Raw genomic sequence first — 20,430 nt, 5'->3', positions numbered from 1 at the left:
CTTCATTTAAAGTCCCACCGTGCGATTTCCATGCGTTTTTGGTGGATGCAGTCTGATTTGACCCCAGTTTTTTCATATAAAGGGATGGAGACCAATCGCATGACCTGCTTGTCTCATGTAAAGTCCCAAATATTTTATGAAATTAGGGATGGAGGCACTGTGCTTTACAGGCCAATGCATCATATAAAGTCCCAATCTGTGTTTTACACTGCATCCGCCAAGGGGTTGGAGGTGTATGCTACTCAGCTGGTCGTTTTCAGTTTGTACCATCGCAATAACATCGCTATTGGAGTTTTGAGATACTAGACAAGTCATGGATGGGGGTGGGTTGGGGGAGGTTTGGGCTGCTCCCTCCCACCTGCCTCCTATTCATCCATTAGCAGCCATGTGCTCCCATTGTGGAGACACTCAAATTAAAAGTGTTAGTACTGCAGGTAAAACAGGGTGCCGTGTAGTGGCCCTGCAGCTTACACATGCATTTGCAAATGCGTGTCCACTAAACCCCTGTTCTTTATTTATATCATGAGACAGGTCTACTTGGTTTGTGGCAGACTGGAGGGTGAGTACATTAGACTAGGGGCTGGCTGGCTTCCATGCACCTCTTTTAACCACTTAAGCCCCGGAAGATTCTACCCCCTTCCTGACCAGGGCCTATTTTGCGATTCGGCACTGCGTGACTTTAACGGACAATTGCGCGGTCGTGCGACACTGTACCTAAACGAAATTGACGTCCTTTTTTCCCCACAAACAGAGCTTTCTTTTGATCACCTGTGCGATTTTTTGATCATGCGCTGTAAACAAAAAAAGTGCGTCAATTTTGCAAAAATAACAATATTTTTCAAATTTTTTATATGAATTTTCAAAAAAAAAATGTAAAAATCTACATTTTTTAACATTTTCGGCCAATTTGTTTTATACTACATATGTTTGGTAAAAAAAATAGCAAAAAGCGTATTTTGATTGGTTTGCGCAAAAGTTATCGCGTTTACTAACAAAGGGAAATGATTTTTATCATTTTTTTTTAACGAGTAATGGCGGCGATCTGCGATTTTTTTTTTTGCGGTACTGCGACATTGCGGCGGACAGATCGGACCCTTGACTGACATTTTTGACACTTTTGGGGTTACCAGTGACATTACTGCAGTAATCAGTGCTATACATATGCACTGTTACTGTAAAAATTACACTGGCAGTGAAGGGGTTAACTGTATTAGAGAGGGAGGGGTTAAGTGTGTCCTAGGGGTGTGCTTCTAACTGTGATTGGACATGGCTACTAGTGTAAGAACAGAGATCAACGGTCCTACATAGAACCGTCTGATCTCCATTCTTACACAGGGAAGAATGAAAGGTGGCTTTGTTTACATCAGCCGCCTGCCTTTCTTCCGGTGTAACGGACGATTGCGAGTGGCACACGCGCGGGGGGAGGGGGGTCCGTGACCGCGCGGGAGCGTGCCTCCGGCAGCGCGCTCGCTCGCTCCCTAGAAGCCTCACAGGCTAGCGACGTAGACCTACGTCGCTTTGCCTGTGAGGGGCTGACCGCCGCAGTAAATAGTCGTGCAGCGGTCGGCAAGTGGTTAATCCTTTTCAACTTTCGTTTTTTTCTGATACAGGGATGGAGACGCTGGGCATTACCTGCTGGTGTCTCACCTAAAGTCCCACATAGCCTACATTGTTTCTGTTCCGCAGAGTGACTCACGCGTTTAACCTTAAAATACGTAAGGGGTTCTTCACTGTCAGAGCAGTAAGGATGTGGAATTCTCTTCCGCAAACAGTCGTATCAGCAGGGAGCATCAATAGTTTCAAAAAACGATTAGATGGGCACCTTAAAGACCACAACATACAGGGGTATACAATGTACGGTTAACAGCTAACACACACACACATCATAGGTTGAACTGGATGTACTGATGTCTTTTTTCAACCTCACAAACTATGTAACTATGATTGATGAGGATGATGAATAGTTAAAAAACATATGTATGGGGAATTGCCATGTATCTCATGTCAGGGGTGCAGTTGTCCCATGCTCAGACCCAAATGAGAAATGCACCACAAACAACAAAAATGGGATGATTAGCGCTCCCCAAGGCAAAATGACAGCTAGGCTGAGAAATAAAGGATAAAATATCTCAGTTTATTGGGATTCTTGACAAAGAGCTCTGGTCATTGGATGGTAAGGAGACATACACAAATCATCATGGGGATATGAGTTGTGCAGTACCTGAAGTGGGAGCCAATGCTGCGAGGAGAGAATGTCACACCAATGCGAGATGGAAGTCATTCAGGGGGAAACCTCACAGAGGGGGAAGAGTCCCCAGCGCAGGGAGATGGAATCACACGCTTGGAGTTTGAGGTGGCCGGCCGCACAGTCAGAGCGCGCCGGCGTCTCCTATCCTCATGGGTCCTCAGCCGCAAAAAAACCCCAAAAAAAACCAAATGCCAAGATGAGATGACATGTTTCGGGAATTCCCCTTCGTCAGATCTGACGAAGGGGAATCCCCCTGAAACATGTCATCTCATCTTGGTGTTTGGTTTTTTCCCCAACACTTGACTTTTTTACTCCAGCATCCCCGTGTGTGGACAGTGCTGCCTCCCATTGTGTTTGGCTGTCTAGCACGGCTTTCCCCCGGTACGGCCGCTGAGTTCTGGTGAGGTCATCTTCCGGCGCGGCTGAGGACACACGAGGATAGGAGAGGCCGGTTTTGGCAATTTTCTTCCAAAGGCCATTGGCCGCCCGCTCCCTGGTGCGTAACTTCATCCAGGGGGTGCGACACTTGGTACCTTCGGTGCGACCTCCGTCACCACCTTAATTGGTGCTGTCAGTTCTTCAAAAACCTCCTTTTGAAAGTATTCGGGAGATTCCCCTGCCTACCTTATCCCAGAAGGTGGCCTTCTTGGTGGCTATCATTTCTGCGCGCAGGGTGTCGGCACTGGCGACATTGTCCTGTAGTTCTCCCTATATGTTGGTTCATAGAGACATAGTGGTACTTTGTCCGGATCCATCCTTCCTTCCGAAGGTGGTTTCTAGTGTACACTTAAACGAGGACATTGTATTTTTTGGTTGAACCAGATGGACTTGTGTCTTTTTTCAACCTGACTAACTATATACAGTGCCTTGCGAAAGTATTCGCCCCCCTTGAACTTTGCAACCTTTTGCCACATTTCAGGCTTCAAACAAAGATATAAAACTGTAATTTTTTGTAAAGAATCAACAAGTGGGACACAATCATGAAGTGGAACGAAATTTATTGGATATTTCAAACTTTGTTAACAAATAAAAAACGGAAAAATTTGGCGTGCAAAATTATTCAGCCCCTTTACTTTCAGTGCAGCAAACTCTCTCCAGAAGTTCAGTGAGGATCTCTGAATGATCCAATGTTGACCTAAATGACTAATGATGATAAATAGAATCCACCTGTGTGTAATCAAGTCTCTGTATAAATGCACCTGCACTGTGATAGTCTCAGAGGTACGTTTAAAGCACAGAGAGCATCATGAAGAACAAGGAACACACCAGGCAGGTCCGAGATACTGTTGTGGAGAAGTTTAAAGCCGGATTTGGATACAAAAAGATTTCCCAAGCTTTAAACATCCCAAGGAGCACTGTGCAAGCAACAATATTGAAATGGAAGGAGTATCAGACTGCTGCAATCTACAAAGACCTGGCCGTCCCTCTAAACTTTCAGCTCATACAAGGAGAAGACTGATCAGAGATGCAGCCAAGAGGCCCATGATCACTCTGGATGAACTGCAGAGATCTACAGCTGAGGTGGGAGACTCTGTCCATAGGACAACAATCAGCCGTATACTGCACAAATCTGGCCTTTATGGAAGTGGCAAGAAGAAAGCCATTTTTTTAAAGATATCTATAAAAAGTGTAGTTTAATGTTTGCCACAAGTCACCTGGGAGACACACCAAACATGTGGAAGAAGGTGCTCTGGTCAGATGAAACCAAAATCTAACTTTTTGGCAACAATGCAAAACGTTATGTTTGGCGTAAAAGCAACACAGCTCATCACCCTCAACACACCATCCCTACTGTCAAATCATGGTTTGGGCCTGCTTTTCTTCAGCAGGGACAGGGAAGATGGTTAAAATTGATGGGAAGATGTATGGAGCCAAATACAGGACCATTCTGGAAGAAAACCTGATGGAATCTGTAAAAGACCCGAGACTGGGACGGAGATTTGTCTTCCAACAAGACAATGATCCAAAACATAAAGCAAAATCTACAATGGAATGGTTCACAAATAAACATATCCAGGTGTTAGAATGACCAAGTCAAAGTCCAGACCTGAATCCATTTGAGAATCTGTGGAAAGAACTGAAAACTGCTGTTCACAAACGCTCTCCATCCAACCTCACTGAGCTCGAGCTGTTTTGCAAGGAGGAATGGGCAAAAATTTCAGTCTCTCGAAGTGCAAAACTGATAGAAACATACCCCAAGCAACTTACAGTTGTAATCGCAGCAAAAGGTGGCGCTACAAAGTATTAAATTAAGGGGGCTGAATAATTTTGCACGCCCAGTTTTTCAGTTTTTTATTTGTTAAAAAAGTTTGAAATATCCAATAAATTTTGTTCCACTTCATGATTGTGTCCCACTTGTTGTTGATTCTTCACAAAAATTACAATTTTATATCTTTATGTTTGAAGCCTGAAATGTGGCAAAAGGTCAAAAAGTTCAAGGGGGCCGAATACTTTCGCAAGGCACTGTAATTATGTATTACCATCTTTGTGTCCTAAGCCCAAACATCCTAAGGAATGCGCGCTGCATACTCTGGATGTGGTTCAGGCAATCAAGGTGTACTTGGCGACTACTGAGTGTTTACGTAAGTCAGATTCGATCTCTGTACTCACGGATGGCCCAAGTAAAGGGCTGCCTGCGTCTGCTGCGACTATTTGCAGATGAATCGGACAGACAGTGGTGCGGGCTTATTCAATTGAGGGTCAGGTTCTACCTTTCTCTGTTTCGGCGCATTCTACTCGGGCGCTTAGTGCTTCCTGGGCTTTTCGGCATCAGGCATCTGTGCTTCAGGTTGTAAGGCGGCTACCTGGTCATATGTTCACACCCAGGGCTGTGGAGTCGGTAGATAAATGTTCCGACTCCTCAGTTTTTTGTACTTCCGACTCCTGTGTATTAATATGCAAATGTATTTTATACATTCTTTGAAGGAAAGAAAGGCAACATACATGTCTTTACCACAGGACTACTGGCTGGGAAGCCAACAGTCTACTGTATTGAACAGTTTAAGCAAAAGACAAACACAATGAAAACAACAGTTTTATTATTTTTTTTTTTTTATTAATTAATCAAGTGGCTGGATAGTAGCAGCAGGCATAAACATCAGGAACAGGAACTTTACCAGTTCAAAAATACAAACCACATTATTTGGTTGTTTTAGAACAAAACAAAGCTTATCTATATGAACCAAAAACAAAATCTGTAAAACCTAGAAATGGTTTATATTAACCACTTAAGCCCCGGAAGATTTTACCCCCTTCCTGACCAGGGCCAATTTTGCGATTCGGCACTGTGTTGCTTTAACGGACAATTGCGCGGTCGTGCAACGCTGTACCTAAACTAATTTCATGTCCTTTTTTCTCACAGAGTTTTCTTTTGGTGGTATTTGATCACCTGTGCGATTTTTTGATCATGCGCTATAAACATAAAAATAGCGTCAATTTTGCAAAAATAATATTTTTCACATTTTTTTATATGAAATTCCCCCCCAAAAAAAGTAAAAATCTAAATTTTTTAACATTTTAGGCCAATTTGTTTTCTGCTACATATGTTTGGTAAAAAAAAATTGCAAAAAGTGTATCATGATTTTGGTTTGCGCAAAAGTTATTGCGTTTACTAAGGGAAAGATTTTTGTCATTTTTGTTGTTTTTTTTTTTAACGAGTAATGGTGGCGATCTGCAATTTTTTTTTTTGCGGGACTGCGACATTACGGCGGACAGATCGGACCCTTGACTGACATTTTTGGGGTTACCAGTGACATTACTACAGTAATCAGTGCTATACATATGCACTGTTACTGTAAAAATGACACTGGGAGGGAAGGGGTTAACTTTATTGGAGAGGGAGGGGTTAAGTGTGTCCCTAGGGGCATGTTTCTAACCGTGATTGGCTGTGGCTACTGGTGTAAGAACAGAGATCAACGGTCCTACATAGTAGAACCGTATGATCTCCATTCTTACACAGGGGAGAATGACAGGCGGCTGTGTTTACATTAGCCGCCTACCTTTCTCCCGCTCTAACGGACGATCGCGAGTGCGCGCGGGGGGGGGTCCGTGAGCGCGTGCGCGCTCTCTAAAGCCTCACATCCTCTAAAGCCTCACAAAGTAGACCTACGTCGCTTTGCCTGTGAGGGGCTGTCGGCAAGAGGTTAATCTTGAAATGTAGTTATAGGGTTAGCAAATGCAAATCAATTCAATGTAGAGTTCTAAGGAAGAGAATTGCCTCTGCCAGATCCTTTCATAGAGGCTCTTAAGTCAGACTTTATTATTTTTAGGACTGAAAATAATCATTGGACACTGATTTGGGTGGGTGGCATTGCAGTAACTATTCTGGCCACATCACTAACGATCTCTGGATAAACAAGGATGGCTTCTTCAACAGTAAGTTTTGATGAGCGATCATGCTTTTCAACTTCTTTTAGTGCTTTATAAAACTCCTGTTGGAATTTTTTTATTTGGACATCTACTGGTTCTGTAACGCTTATGCGACGTCGCTTTCCTTTAGCAACTTCCATTTTGTCTAAGAAGGAATCAAAGTCTAATTCTTCGTTTGAAGAAGATGATCCTGAGTTACCACTATTGCTTAAAAGAACTTCATCCTGTGGAGGTATTTCAGGTCGGCTCATTGGGTCGACATAAATAGCCGTTAACAAGATTTAATTTTCCAGCAAAATACTCTCTCTTTTCATCATTGAAGATGCAATGCCCTCAGCTATTAACCCTCCATTTTTGTTCAGGCGATATAACAGGCTCTTCCATTCCAAGAGGAATTTACCTGGGGTTAGATTGTCACATTGCAACCTCTTAGGTGACAGTGAAGGGGTGAGTAGGAAGGTTCTCCAGCTCTTTTGTTTGTGTCCACTGGCTTTCAGTTAATGCAAGATTTTCATTGTCCATTTCTTCTATGAATTCTTTAAGTTCAAGCAAACGCTTCACCGTTAAAAAAGTGCTTCCCCAGCGAGTTGTTTGATGCAAAATGACTCCTTTTCCTGCATGTCTTTTCAAAATTGCATCTGTTTTCTGGGCCCTGGCTGCAACAGTTACTTGCCGTAATTTGCCAATTAGTGTAGATGCATGGCGATCTTTTAATCCATCTCATATGGCAAGTTGCAGTGTATGAACAGCACATCGCATATGATTAATAGTAGCAAGCTTCAATGCTTCTTCAACAAAGTTGTCTAAAAAAATGTTCGCATTCTCTTCGGTTTCTAAACTTTCTCCAATACTTGCAGAGCTGTCTTCCTCTAACTCTGATATCTGTTTGTTACCTTCTTCATCTGCGTTCATCTTCTCAATTGTGCTCAACATGTTAGAAGTGTGATCTGTCACAACACATAAAATCTGTTCCTTTGTAATTTCAAAATCTTCTCGAACACCCTCCACTAACTTCTGAAGATAATCACTGGTGTGATGTGCCTGAGTGTCCTTTAATCCGAGGGTCTGTGTTATTGTTTTGTTATTTTCATTCACAAATCTAACATTAATAGCAAAATAATTGACTTTGTGACGTGTGCATGCATCCATTTTAAGGAAGACAAAACGTCCTTTCAGAACTTTCTGTAGTTCTTCCTTTTTACATTTGGCCTCCTCAATTATAAGTTTCCTTATACTTATACTAAGTCATTAATTATAACTTTTTGTAAATTGGGACATTTAAACTTGCTTTTTTTATTTTAATTCCAATCTAAATTTAGTAGGAGTCGGAGCATTGTTTGCCAACTCCGACTCCAGGTACCCAAAATTTCCTCCGACTCCACAGCCCTGTTCACACCTTTACCAAATTTTATAAGGTGAATGCGATGGCATCTGCAAATGCCTCTTTTGGCCTCAAAGTTTTCCAGGCTGCTGTTTGGCCTTCCTTGAGGGTGTTTTACTGTTTGTTTCAGGTGGGCTTCATCTTGCTGTTCTGATGAGTCCTATGTTGCCTGTTTGGCCATGTTTAACCTTGGGGACTTGTTTTTTTCTGCTGTTCCCACCCCTCATTTTATGGCACTGCTTTGGGACGTCCCCACTGATATGCATCATGAACTGCGTCCGTCAATGACAGATAGAGAAAACTGGATTTTTGACTTACCGTAAAACGCTTTTCTCTTAAGTTCATTGACGGACGCAATACCCGCCTCTCTATTTTGAGTTGGGTTGGTATTACTTCTCTGACACTGCTTTGATACAAAATTGACATCCTATACAGGAAGAGAGAGGGTGTACCCTCTGGGACTGCCTATAGGCGTAGCTAGAACTTTTTTTCTGTTGTGTCCTACTCCTGTAGGGGGCAGTATAACCCTACTGATATGCATTAACCACTTAAGCCCCTGAAGATTTTACCCCCTTCCTGACCAGGGCCTATTTTGCGATTCGGCACTGCGTGACTTTAACGGACAATTGCGCGGTCGTGCGACGCTGTACCCAAATGAAATTGACGTCCTTTTTTTCCCACAAACAGAGCTTTCTTTTGGTTGTATTTGATCACCTGTGCGATTTTTTTTTTTTTTTAACATGCGCTATAAACAAAAAAAGAGCGTCAATTTTGCAAAAATAACAATATTTTCCACATTATTTTATATGAAATTCCCCCCCAAAAAAATGTAAAAATCAAAATTTTTTTACTTTTTCGGCCAATTTGTTTTATGCTACATATGTTTGGTAAAAAAAAAAAAAAATCGCAAAAAGCGTATTTTGATTGGTTGTGTGATCGCGTTTACTAACAAAGGGTAAGATTTTTGTCATTTTTATTGTTTTTTTTTTTAAACGCGTAATGGCGGCGATCTGAGATTTTTATTTGCGGTACTTCGACATTGCGGCGGACAGATCGGACCCTTGACTGACATTTTTGACACTTTTGGGGTTACCAGTGACATTTCTACAGTAATCAGTGCTATACATATGCACTGTTACTGTAAAATTACACTGGCAGTGAAGGGGTTAACTTTTTTGAGAGGGAGGGGTTATGTGTGTCCCTAGGGGCGTGATTCTAACTGTGATTGGCTGTGGCTTGAGGTGTATGAACAGTGATCAATGGTCCTACATAGTATGTAAACAAGCCGCCTGCCTTTCTCCCTCTGCACCGACGATCGCCGAGTGACCGGCGGACATCAGGTCCGCCGGTCACACGCGCGGGGGGTATCCGGGAGCGCTCGCTCCCTAGACCCTCACAGGCTAGAGACGTAGTACTACGTTGCTCTGCCTGTGGGGGGCTGACTGCCGACGTAAATAGTCGTGCGGCAGTCGGCAAGTGGTTAAGAACTCCGTCCGTCAATGAACTTAAGAGAAAAGGATTTTACGTTAAGTCAAAGTCTAGTACATCCACTCTCCCCTCAGTTAGAAAGCACTCCCTAGGAGCACACTTAACCCCCTTCCCTACCAGTGTCATTTATACAGTAACAGTGCATTTGTTTTAGCACTGATCACTGTATTGGTGTCACTGGTCCCAAAAAAGTGCCAGTTAGAGTCAGATTTGTCCCCTGTGAAGTCGCAGTCCCGCTAAAAATCACTGATCGCCACCATTACTAGTAATAACAATTAAAAAAAAAATGATCCCAAAGTTTGTAGACGTATTACATTTTGCGCAAACCAATCAATATACACATATCAGGATTTTCTTTACCAAAAATATGTAGTAGATATTGGCCTAAATTGATGAAAAAAAATGGATTTTTGTAAGAACTTACCGTAAAATCCTTTTCTCTTAAGCTCATTGACAGACGTAGTCTTCTTGATTCTCAAGAGCTGGGTTATGTTGTCTCCGCAGGAGTAGGACTAGGCAGAAAGACAAAACGTTCTGGCTCCACCTTAGGGGCAGTCCCTGAGGGTATATCCTCCCTCTCTCTGCTACAGGGAATCAGTTCTGTTTAAAGCAGTACAGAGAATTTAACCCAACCCAACTCAATGATAGAGGGGCGGGTACTACGTCTGTCAATGAGCTTAAGAGAAAAGGATTTTACGGTAAGTTCTTACAAAAATCCATTTTTCTCTATCGCTCATTGACAGACGTAGTCTTCTTGATTCTCAAGAGCTGGGACATCCAGAAGCAGTGCCACAAAATGAGGGGTGGGATTGACAGAATCAAATCCAATCTAGAAGGCCCAACCGGAGCCAACCAGAAGTATCAAAGGACTCATCGAGTAAACAGATGAGACCTACCCTCGAGGTAGACCAACAGTCTCCTCAAACAGTGGCCTGCAGGAACCTTGCGGCCAGAAGAGGCATCTGACGATGCCATCACATAAACCTTATACAATATTGTAAAGGTATGAACCGACTACTAAACAGTCGCCTTGAAAACCTGAACCACTGACGCCTGATGGCGGAAGGTCCAGGAAACTCTAAGCGCCCGAGTAGAATGCGCCTTAACAGGGAACGGGGGATCCCGACCCTTAGATAAAATAAGCCTATACCACCGTCTGTCTGATCCATCTAAAGATGGTCGCAGCAGAACAGGCAACCCCTTCTTAGGGCCATCCGTGATCACAAACAGTGAATCCGTCTTACAAATTGAATCCGTAGTATTCAAGTATATCCTAATCGCCCGAACTACATCCAAGGAATGCCATGCAATTCTCGAGGATGATTGGGCTAAGGACATAGGAAGGACAATACACTGTCCTTAATCAATGAAACTTTTAAACCACCTTAGAAGGAAGGATGGATTCGGATGAAGAACAACCTTATCCCTATGAACCACCAGATCTGGGGAACAACAGGATAATGCAGCCAGTTCTGACACCCTGCGTGCAGAAGTGATAGCCACCAAGAAGACCACCTTCTGGGATAAAGTAAGCAAGGGAATCTCCCTGATATTTTTCAAAGGGAGGTGTCTGAAGAACCGACAGCACCAAATTAAGATCCCAGGATGGTAACGGCGCGTGCACTGGCAGAGCCAGGTGTCGCACCCCCTGGATGAAATTCCGCACCAAGGAATGAGTAGACAAAAGCTTCTGAAAGAAGATAGCAAATGCTGAAACCAGACCCTTGATAACACTCAAGGCCAGCTTCTGCTCAACTCCCTGTTGCAGAAAGCCAATATTCGGACTACCGAATAAAGATGTAGATGGAACCCAAGGGATTCACATCACACAATATAAGACTTCCATGTACGATGATAATCTTTCTAGAAGTCGCTTTCCTTGTTTTAACTAGAGTAGGAATAACTGAAGCTGACAATCCCTTGTCCTTCAGCACCTGGGTCTCAATAACCAGGCCGTTAAAAACCAGCGATCGTAAAGCAGGATGGAAGATCGGTCCCTGAGACAGTAGATCCTTCCTGAGAGGAAGTCTCCACGGGACGTCCGCCATCAGTCTGACCAAGTCGGCGTACCAAGCTCGACGAGGCCAATCCGGAGCTGCCAGGATTACTGGAATTCCTTCCTCCTCTATCCTGCGAAGAAGTCTTGGCAGTAACCCAAGAGGAGGGAAGGCATACATTAGCTGGTATTGCCCCCACGGGGCGATCAGTGCGTCTGCGGTTTCTGCTAGAGGATCGCGGGAGCGAGCCACGAATCTCTGAACTTTCCTGTTGAATCGAGATGCCAACAGATCCATAACCGGGGTGCCCCATCGTAGGCACAACTGGTGGAAAACGTCTGGATGGAGGGACCATTCCCCCTGATCCAGGGTCTGACGGCTGAGATAATCTGCCTGCCAATTCTCCACCCCCGGAATGAACACCGCAGAGATTGCTGGAACAAATCGTTCCGCCCAGCGAAGAATGCAAGCCACTTCTTTGGCCGCTCGGACACTCTTGGTGCCCCCTGGTGATTGACATAAGCCACGGCCGTGGCGTTGTCCGACTGGATCCGAACCGGGCTGCCCTGGAGCTGCTCGGTCCAGTGAATCAGACAAAGTCTGATCGCTCTCAGTTCCAATACATTTATCGGTAACCTGGATTCTTCCGGGGACCAAAGTCCCTGGACAGATAACTGACCGAGAATTCCTCCCCATCCGGATAGACTGGCATCCGTGGTCACTGTCGTCCAATATATTGGCAGAAATGACTTTCCCTGGCTGAGCATCGGAGACCGAAGCCACCAGACCAGAGACTCTCTGGTCTGTTTGCTCAATCGGATCTGATTGTCCAGGGATTCCGGATTCCGATTCCATCTGAGAGGAATCTCTTGCTGAAGAATTCGGGTATGGGACTGGGCAAATGGGACTGCTTCGAAGGAAGCCACCATCAACCCCAGACCCCTCATGCAAGTCCGAAGGGAAGACCAGCTGTTGGTGGACTGCTGATTGAATCTTTCGGAGTTTCCCTACCGGAAGAAAAAACTCTTGTCCTGACTGTGTCTAGAATTAGACCCAGATATTCGAGCCTCTGGGTGGGAACCAGAAATGACTTTTGCTGGTTCACCAGCCACCCGAATTCCTGTAAAGAAATCATAGTAATTTCTATGTTTTGTAGCAAGGTCTGAGGAGACTCTGCATGAAGCAGAAGATCGTCTAGGTAACCTAGAATCGATATACCTCTTTGGCGCAGAAGTGCCAACATTGGGGCCAACACCTTTGTGAAGACCCGCGGAGCCGTGGCGAGACCGAAAGGTAACGCCACAAACTGATAGTGGTTCTCCTCTACGGAAAAGCGTAGAAAACGCTGATGTCCTGCGAAAATGGGAATGTGAAGATAGGCGTCCTTGATGTCTATGGACGCTAGGACATCCCCTGGATGCAGGAAGGCTGCTACCGTGCGAATGGACTCCATTCTGAATCTTCTTATGTTGACGAAAGAATTGAGTGCTCTTAAGTCCAGAATTGGACGCACTTTGCCCTCTTTCCTGGGTATTGTAAACAGGTTTGAATAAAACCCTTGAAACCGTTCTGTCCAAGGAACGTGGACTACTACTCCTTGTTGTAGTAAATCTGTGACTGCTCCCCGCAGATCTTCTAAACGATCTGAGGATAGTCGGATATTGGAAGGGAAGAATCGCGCCGGTGGGAGAGATCGAAACTCGATCTTGTACCCTGACCTTATGACTTCGCAGACCCATTTGTCCGGGATTCTGGAAAGCCATGGATCCGGGACCCGGCGAAGACGTCCCCCCACCCCAGTTATGGGTGGGGGCGCACCTTCAGGCTGTGGACGGTTTATCTTCAGGTCTGGAGGGGGCGGGCTTTTGCTTGCCCGACCAACGACCCCTGACGCCTCCTGCAGGGGCTTTGGAGGACCCGCTGGACGAAAAAACCTCTTGTGAGCAGAAAAAGAAGGCCCTCGTCTTTGACGAGTTCCTCTACCTTTAAAATTTTGCGGTAAAAAGGTGCTCTTTCCACCCGTGAGATCCTTAATGATCTCATCTAAGTTGGCTCCAAATAGACGCTCTCCTAAAAAGGGGATATTAGCCAATGCTTTTTTGGAACCTTGGTCGGCTAACCAACCTTTTAGCCACAGTGTACGCCTGAGAACCACTGCTGAGACTGATGCTCGCGCCAATAATGAAGTGGCGTCTAACGCCGCATCACACACAAACTGTAACCCCTGTATCATTTGTTCCAACAAATCTGATACCGCCTGAGGGACCTCTTCTAAGTCCCGGCGTAACCACTAGGTCCATTCAGTTACAGCCTGCGAAAACAGACCAATAGCTATTATAGGTCTGAAAGCTGATCCAATCAAGGCAAACATGGTGCGAGACATAGCTTCTATCTTGCGATCCACTGGATCTTTAAAAGACGGAGCGTCTTCTAAAGGAATAACCGTGGCTTTATTCAATCTAGCAATTGGTGAATCCACCACAGGTGGTTCTGTCCATTTCTTAATGAGGGTTTCCTCAAACGGATAACGCCTGTTAATGCGTTTAGAAATAGTAGAAATGCGTTTTGGCAGACTCCATTCTTCTTTGATTGGATTGCCAAAACATTTGGGCAATGGAAAAACCTTCGCCACTAGATGCGTTTTTAGACCCAAAAGGGATCTCAGTTTCAGCTATTTCTGACGGAATACCCTGTAATCTTAAGGTCTCTTGAACAGATACCATGAGTGCGTTTACCAACGCTTCCTCTCTGGCTATGGCTGATGCCGAAACATCCTCCTCACTGTCTGAAAAGACAGTACACGAGACACCAATACCAGATGAAGTACCTGCAACTGCAGAAATAGGCTCAGAGTCTGAATCCGAGGTTTCAGATAATAAGGGGTTTAGGCGGGGGTCGCTTACTTGCGCCCTGTCCCTGACAAGCCACTTCCACCCGGGACACAAGCTTCCATAATAGCGGACAATGATTTAATCGTGAGTGGGGTGCTGGAGGATCCTGCAGACCCCTCGAGGGGATCCGGAGGAGATACATGAGTGGCAGGGTCCATGATAATTCAGGACACCTTTGCCAGAAAACACAAAAAAAACTTTTTTTTTTTTTTTTTTTAAATAAAAAATACCTTTTTTTTTTTTTTTTTTATTTTTTTTATGTGTCTCCCCCTAGCGCATAGCGCCCCTCAGAGTACCTGCTTCTCGATCCCACAGAGAGAGAGAGGGACCCCCAAGGCTCACCAACCGATGCAGTGAAGTTTCCAACCAACTGCAGTCAGCGTCTGTCTTTACAGACTGGAAGGAGCTGTTGCTTTTTCCCGGGTAGAAGGACGTGGCTCCGCCCCCTGTGTACGCCTTCCGGCGTTTCCCAGCTCTCCACGAGGTAGCTGGGCTCACAAAACATGGCCGCCCCCATAGAAGAGACATAAGACTCCAAAAACATGGCGGCCGGTGTGACCTGAGGACATACATGCATTCGGTCTACGGCAAAATGGCGGCGGACCGCCGATATCGTCTTCCCAGCACATCCACCTGCACTCTGCTAAGAGGTGATATATGGATCTGCAGAGATACACTGCACATAAGGTAGGATTATACCTCCTATGTCTGCTGTAATGTTACAGTCTGCTGGGTAGAGTGTTAGCTCTTGAACCAAGTCCACTTCCCACAAACACATGCTATATTACAAGGGGGACTTGTAAGTATCAGATATATACTGACCATATATGGAGGGGCCCATAATATATACTGCCTCATAATGAGGAAAAAAGGGAACGTTTACTCACCATACCGAACCGACAGGCACCCTCTCTTCACAATACCCTCTCCACCGGGGTGGGGGTTTGTGGACGCCTCGACTCTCTGGTACCTGGCGTCCAAGCGAGACTTTTAACTCGCAAAGTCAGTCCCTCCACTGGGACTCCGTCGCGGCCGACCCATCGCCGGAGCTCTGGTCTGCAAGTGCTCGTAGGCAGAAACCGGGGTGACCACTGGATCTCAACATCCAGCCCGTCGCCCGGCCCCGCATACTTACTTGAATATGTCGCGGCCGACCAAGCGCAATGCCATGGTCTGCGCGCGCTCGTAGGCCGGCTGGGGTGACCACAAGTGTCGCCCAGTCCGGCATTTTTGCTTGAAGATCTCACAGGAAAAAACACTGGAGAAAACTACCTAAAAAATGTCTTTTTCTTAAAGAAAAAAAGTCTTGCCAGGACCAAAAGATCCCAGCAAGGAACTTAGGTCCTTACTCCTGACTAGACAGAAAAAAACTGATTCCCTGTAGCAGAGAGAGGGAGGATATACCCTCAGGGACTGCCCCTAAGGTGGAGCCAGAACGTTTTGTCTTTCTGCCTAGTCCTACTCCTGCGGAGACAACATAACCCAGCTCTTGAGAATCAAGAAGACTACGTCTGTCAATGAGCGATAGAGAAAAATGATTTTTTACATATTTTATTGGGAATGTCAGTCTTTGTTATAGCACAAAAAATAAAAACTGGAGAGGTAATCAAATACCATCAAAAGGATTCTGCATTTTCTGAAAAAATTAAGTGTGAAGGTTTATCAATATCCCTAAATGCATCACATATTTAAGTGTATTGTGTACATACATTGCTTTCATTTGTTAAAACTGTAGATTTTATTTTAGTTAAACCACCTTTTTGTTGCTATTAAAATTAAATAATGTTACCACATTGTATCATATATGTCTTGCTATATAACATCTATCCATTTTAAAACCAGGTGGGCATGAATGGTGAGTTAATTCGGTGGTTCAATGGGCCACTTGACTGGACTTGCCCCCCCAGGCGATACCTCACGTGTGATTTGAACCATTTTCACTTGTGGGCACGCATTACGTATGCGTTTTTTCGTGCTCAAACTCATGGCGACTCTTTACATTTTTGCCCCTATTTATTTTAATGAATTAAAAATAAATAAAATCTGATCACTTTTATTGCTGTCACAAGCAATGTAAATATCCCTTGTGACAGTAATAGGCAGTGGCAGGTACTCTTTATGGAGGGATCGGGAATCTTAAAGACCCTAGGCCCCTCCACTGCACTTCAAAGTATTCAAAATGCCAAAATCCGCATTTTTGAATAGTCACTTTTTTAAATTCTACTGGAAGTGATGTCACTTCCGGGTTATATGATCGGAGACCCGATCAAAGCTGAATCCGGTTTTGTTCAGGACTCAAACCAGCCGGCGGATGTGCTGGCTGGTTGCTGCAGAAGGCAACGTCTCCTCCAGCTCGCTGGGATAATGGCCGAGCAGCTATTTAGTCGCATCAGCTGTCATCTTCTGAAAGCCGACTGCAGGCTGTAGAAAATGGTACCGGGATGATGCCTGCAGCAAGTACGTCGGTTTGCGGGAAGTGGTTAAAGGACGGGGACTCTTATCATGGTTGCCTTGTTTAAACTGGAAGCCGGAAGGTCCACCACCAGTGGAACAGTCCACTTCTTAAGAAGGGACTCCTCCTAGGGGTAACGCCTAGTAAAGTGCTTAGGAACACCACGGAGGATGCTTCGGTCGCCCCCACTCTTTAGCGACAATTCTGTAAATATAGCCAGGGAAAGGAAACACCTTTACCGTTCTGGATGGCTTTTGAATGCCAAAGGGTACCTGTGCCTCCGACGCAGCTACAGCTGCGTCCTCTATCTTCAAGGTCTCAGGTACAGATACAATCAATGCATCCACCAGCGCCTTTTCGTCCGCGGTCGCAGACATGGAGGAATCATCCTTATCAGAGGATTCCAGAAGCTGATGAGGCAAGGAAAGACAGGGGGCTCTTTTAGCCTGTCGCCCGCAAGCCGCCTCCACCCAGGAACGCCGTCAGTGCATGGATAGATGGTTGGGACCCTGGGGGCCCCGTAGCCTCAGAGAGGGGATCAGGTGGGGAAACATGCTCCAAAGACTCCATGGTTCACCAGGGAGACCCCACAAAAGTGTAACACTGCTAAGGGACAACCCCCACCGCGCTGGCAGCACCACCCAGTCACCAAGCATGAGTCACAGAGCGGTCCTCAGCAGAGAGGGAGTAGACCCCACCAGACTCACCACCCGCTGACACAGGCACTTGCACCACCAGGAGAATCCGCACTACCCGTGCAGCAATCAGAAAGCTAATTGAGTCAGCACCAGGGGATAAGTAGTGACTCCCACCGCCAAAATTGCCACCCACAGGGCTCCACTGTCATGGCCGCCGCTATTTGCAATGCAAACCACACAAACAGTCAGGTTGAAAAAAGACACAAGTCCATCTGGCTCAACCAATATAAAACAGTAAAGAAACCCGACCATACAATCCCATATACACAATCCTATACCCGCAGTTGACCCAGAGGAAGGTGAAAAACCCCAGCAAAGCATGATCCAATTTGCTACAGCAGGGGAAAAATATTCCTTTCTCATCCCCCGAGCAGCAATCGGATATTCCCTGGATCAACTTTACCTATCAATATTATATTATGTACACCCAGGATAGAATCCAGCCCTTTTTTTTTTTTAAAGCAATCTAGTAAGCTACATAGTTAGTCAGGTTGAAAAAAGACAGTCCATCCAGTTCAACCATAAAAAAAAAAAAAAAAAAACAGTATTGAAAACCCTACCATACAATCCCATATACACAATCCTGTAACCGCTGTTGATCCAGAGGAAGGCGAAAATAAACCCCAGCTAAGCATGATCCAATTTGTTACAGCAGGGGAAAAAAATTCCTTCCTGATCCCCCGAGAGGCAATCGAATATTCCCTGGATTAACTTTACCCTAAAAAAATTTTAGTACCCATTTATAATATGTACACCTAGGAAAGAATCCAGGCCTTTTTTAAAGCAATCTAGTGAGCAATCTAGTGAGTTAGCCAGAACCACCTCTGGAGGGAGTCTATTCCACATTTTCACAGCTCTTATGGTGAAGTAACCTTTTCGTATTTGGAGAAGAAATCGGTTTTCCTCTAAACGTAAAGAGTGCCCCCTTGTCCTCTGTGTTGACCTTAAAGTGAACAACTCAAACCCAAGTTCACTATATGGACCCCTTATGTATTTATACATGTTGATCATATCCCCCCTTAATCTCCTCTTCTCAAGAGAGAATAAATTCAGTTCCTCTAATCTTTTCTCATAGCTGAGGTCCTCTATGCCTCTTATCAGTTTGGTTGCCCTTCTCTGCACTTTCTCTAGTTCCCCAATATCCTTTTTAAGAACTGGTGCCCAAAACTGAACTGCATATTCCATATGAGGTTTTACTAATGATTTGTACAGGGGCAAAATTATCTCTCTCTCTCTGGAGTCCATGCCTCTGTTAATACAAGAAAGGACTTTGCTTGCTTTGGAAACAGCAGCTTGGCATTGCATGCTATTATTAAGCTTATAATCTACCAGAACACCCAGATCCTTCTCCGCTATGGATTTTCCCAGTTCTCCACCTAGTATGTATGATGCATGCATATTCTTAGCCCCCCAAGTACATAACTTTACATTTATCAACATTAAACCTCATTTGCCACATAGTTGCCCAATGAAGTGCATTGAGGTCAGATTGTAAATTGGAGACATCCTGTAAAGAAGCTATTCCACTGCAAAGCTTGGTGTCATCTGCAATGACTGAAATGGTACTTTTTATTCCAAGACCCTATATCATTTATAAAAATATTGAAAAGTAAGGGTCCCAACACTGAACCTTGGGGTACACCGCTGATAACTAGTTTAGACCATTCAGAGTAAGAATCATTAACCACTACTCTCTGAATTCTATCTTTTAGCCACTTTTCTATCCAATTACAAACTGATCTTTCCAAGCCTGTAGACTTTACCTTACACATTAGCCATGTGTGGGGAACTGTGTCAAACGCTTTTGCAAAATCCAAGTATACTACATCCACAGCCACCCCTCTGTCCAAGGTTTTAATTACCTCCTCATAAAAAGAAATCAGGTTTGTTTGACAACTTCTGTCTTTCATGAATCCATGCTGTCTGTTGCTTAAAAATGGATTTTTGTAAAATCTTACCGTAAAATCCTTTTCTCTTAAGCTCATTGACAGATGTAGTCCTCCTTGATTAATATCAACTCGGGTTATACTGCCCTCTACAGGAGTAGGACTAGACAGGAAAGAAAACGTTCTGGCCACACCCTAGGGGCAGTCCCAGAGGGTATATCCTCTCACTTCCTGCTACAGCAAATCAGTTATGTCACAAAGCAGTGTTTAGAGAATTTAACCCAACCCAACTCAAAAACAGAGGGGCGGGTACTACGTCTGTCAATGAGCTTAAGAGAAAAGGATTTCACGGTAAGATTTTACAAAAATCCATTTTTTTCTGTCGCTCATTGACAGACGTAGTCCTCCTTGATTAATATCAACTCGGGACGTCCCAAAGCAGTGCCACAAATGAGGGGTGGGAAAATGGAAATCAAAATCCAATCTAGAAGGCCCAACCGATGCCAACTAGAAGTTTAAAAGGCTCAACAGAAATTCCAACGGAAAAAACCCTCGAGGTAGACCACCGGTCTCCTCAAATTGCGGTCTGCAAAACCTTGCGGCCAAATGAGGCATCCACCGATGCCATCACATCAACTTTATAAAATGTTGTAAAGGTATGCACAGACTACCAGGTAGCCGCCTTGCACACCTGGACCACTGACGCCTGATGGCGGTAGGCCCAGGAAGTACTGAGCGCTCGAGTGGCCTTAACAGGGAACGGAGGATTCCGACCCTTAATAGAATAAGCCTGTACCACCGTCTGTCTAATCCATCTGGAGATAGTCGCGGCAGATGCAGGCAACCCCTTTCTGGGGCCATCCGTGATCACAAAAAGTGAATCCGTCTTACGGAACGATTCCGTAGTCTTCAGGTATACCCTGATTGCCCACACCACATCCAAGGAATGCAACGCACATTCCCGAGGATGACTGGGCTTAGGACACAAGGAAGGTAGCACAATATCTTCATTCAGATTAAA

At 44.8% G+C, this 20,430-nt stretch overlaps 1 pseudogene across 1 annotated transcript in view; it reads right to left on the bottom strand.

Moving 5' to 3' along the window:
* Positions 1-6,434: 6,434 nt before the first annotated feature.
* Positions 6,435-20,430, bottom strand: part of LOC309550600 — a 36,412-nt pseudogene continuing 22,416 nt past the window's right edge. The window contains exon 2 of the transcript in view: positions 6,435-7,856. The product of the transcript in view is annotated as an uncharacterized misc_RNA (transcript). The remainder of the gene's footprint in view (positions 7,857-20,430) is intronic.

This window comes from Pelophylax lessonae (genome assembly GCF_965119305.1).
Source record: "Pelophylax lessonae genome assembly, chromosome: 3".
NCBI lineage: Eukaryota > Metazoa > Chordata > Amphibia > Anura > Ranidae > Pelophylax > Pelophylax lessonae.
This window is presented reverse-complemented; position numbering and strand designations above follow the sequence as displayed.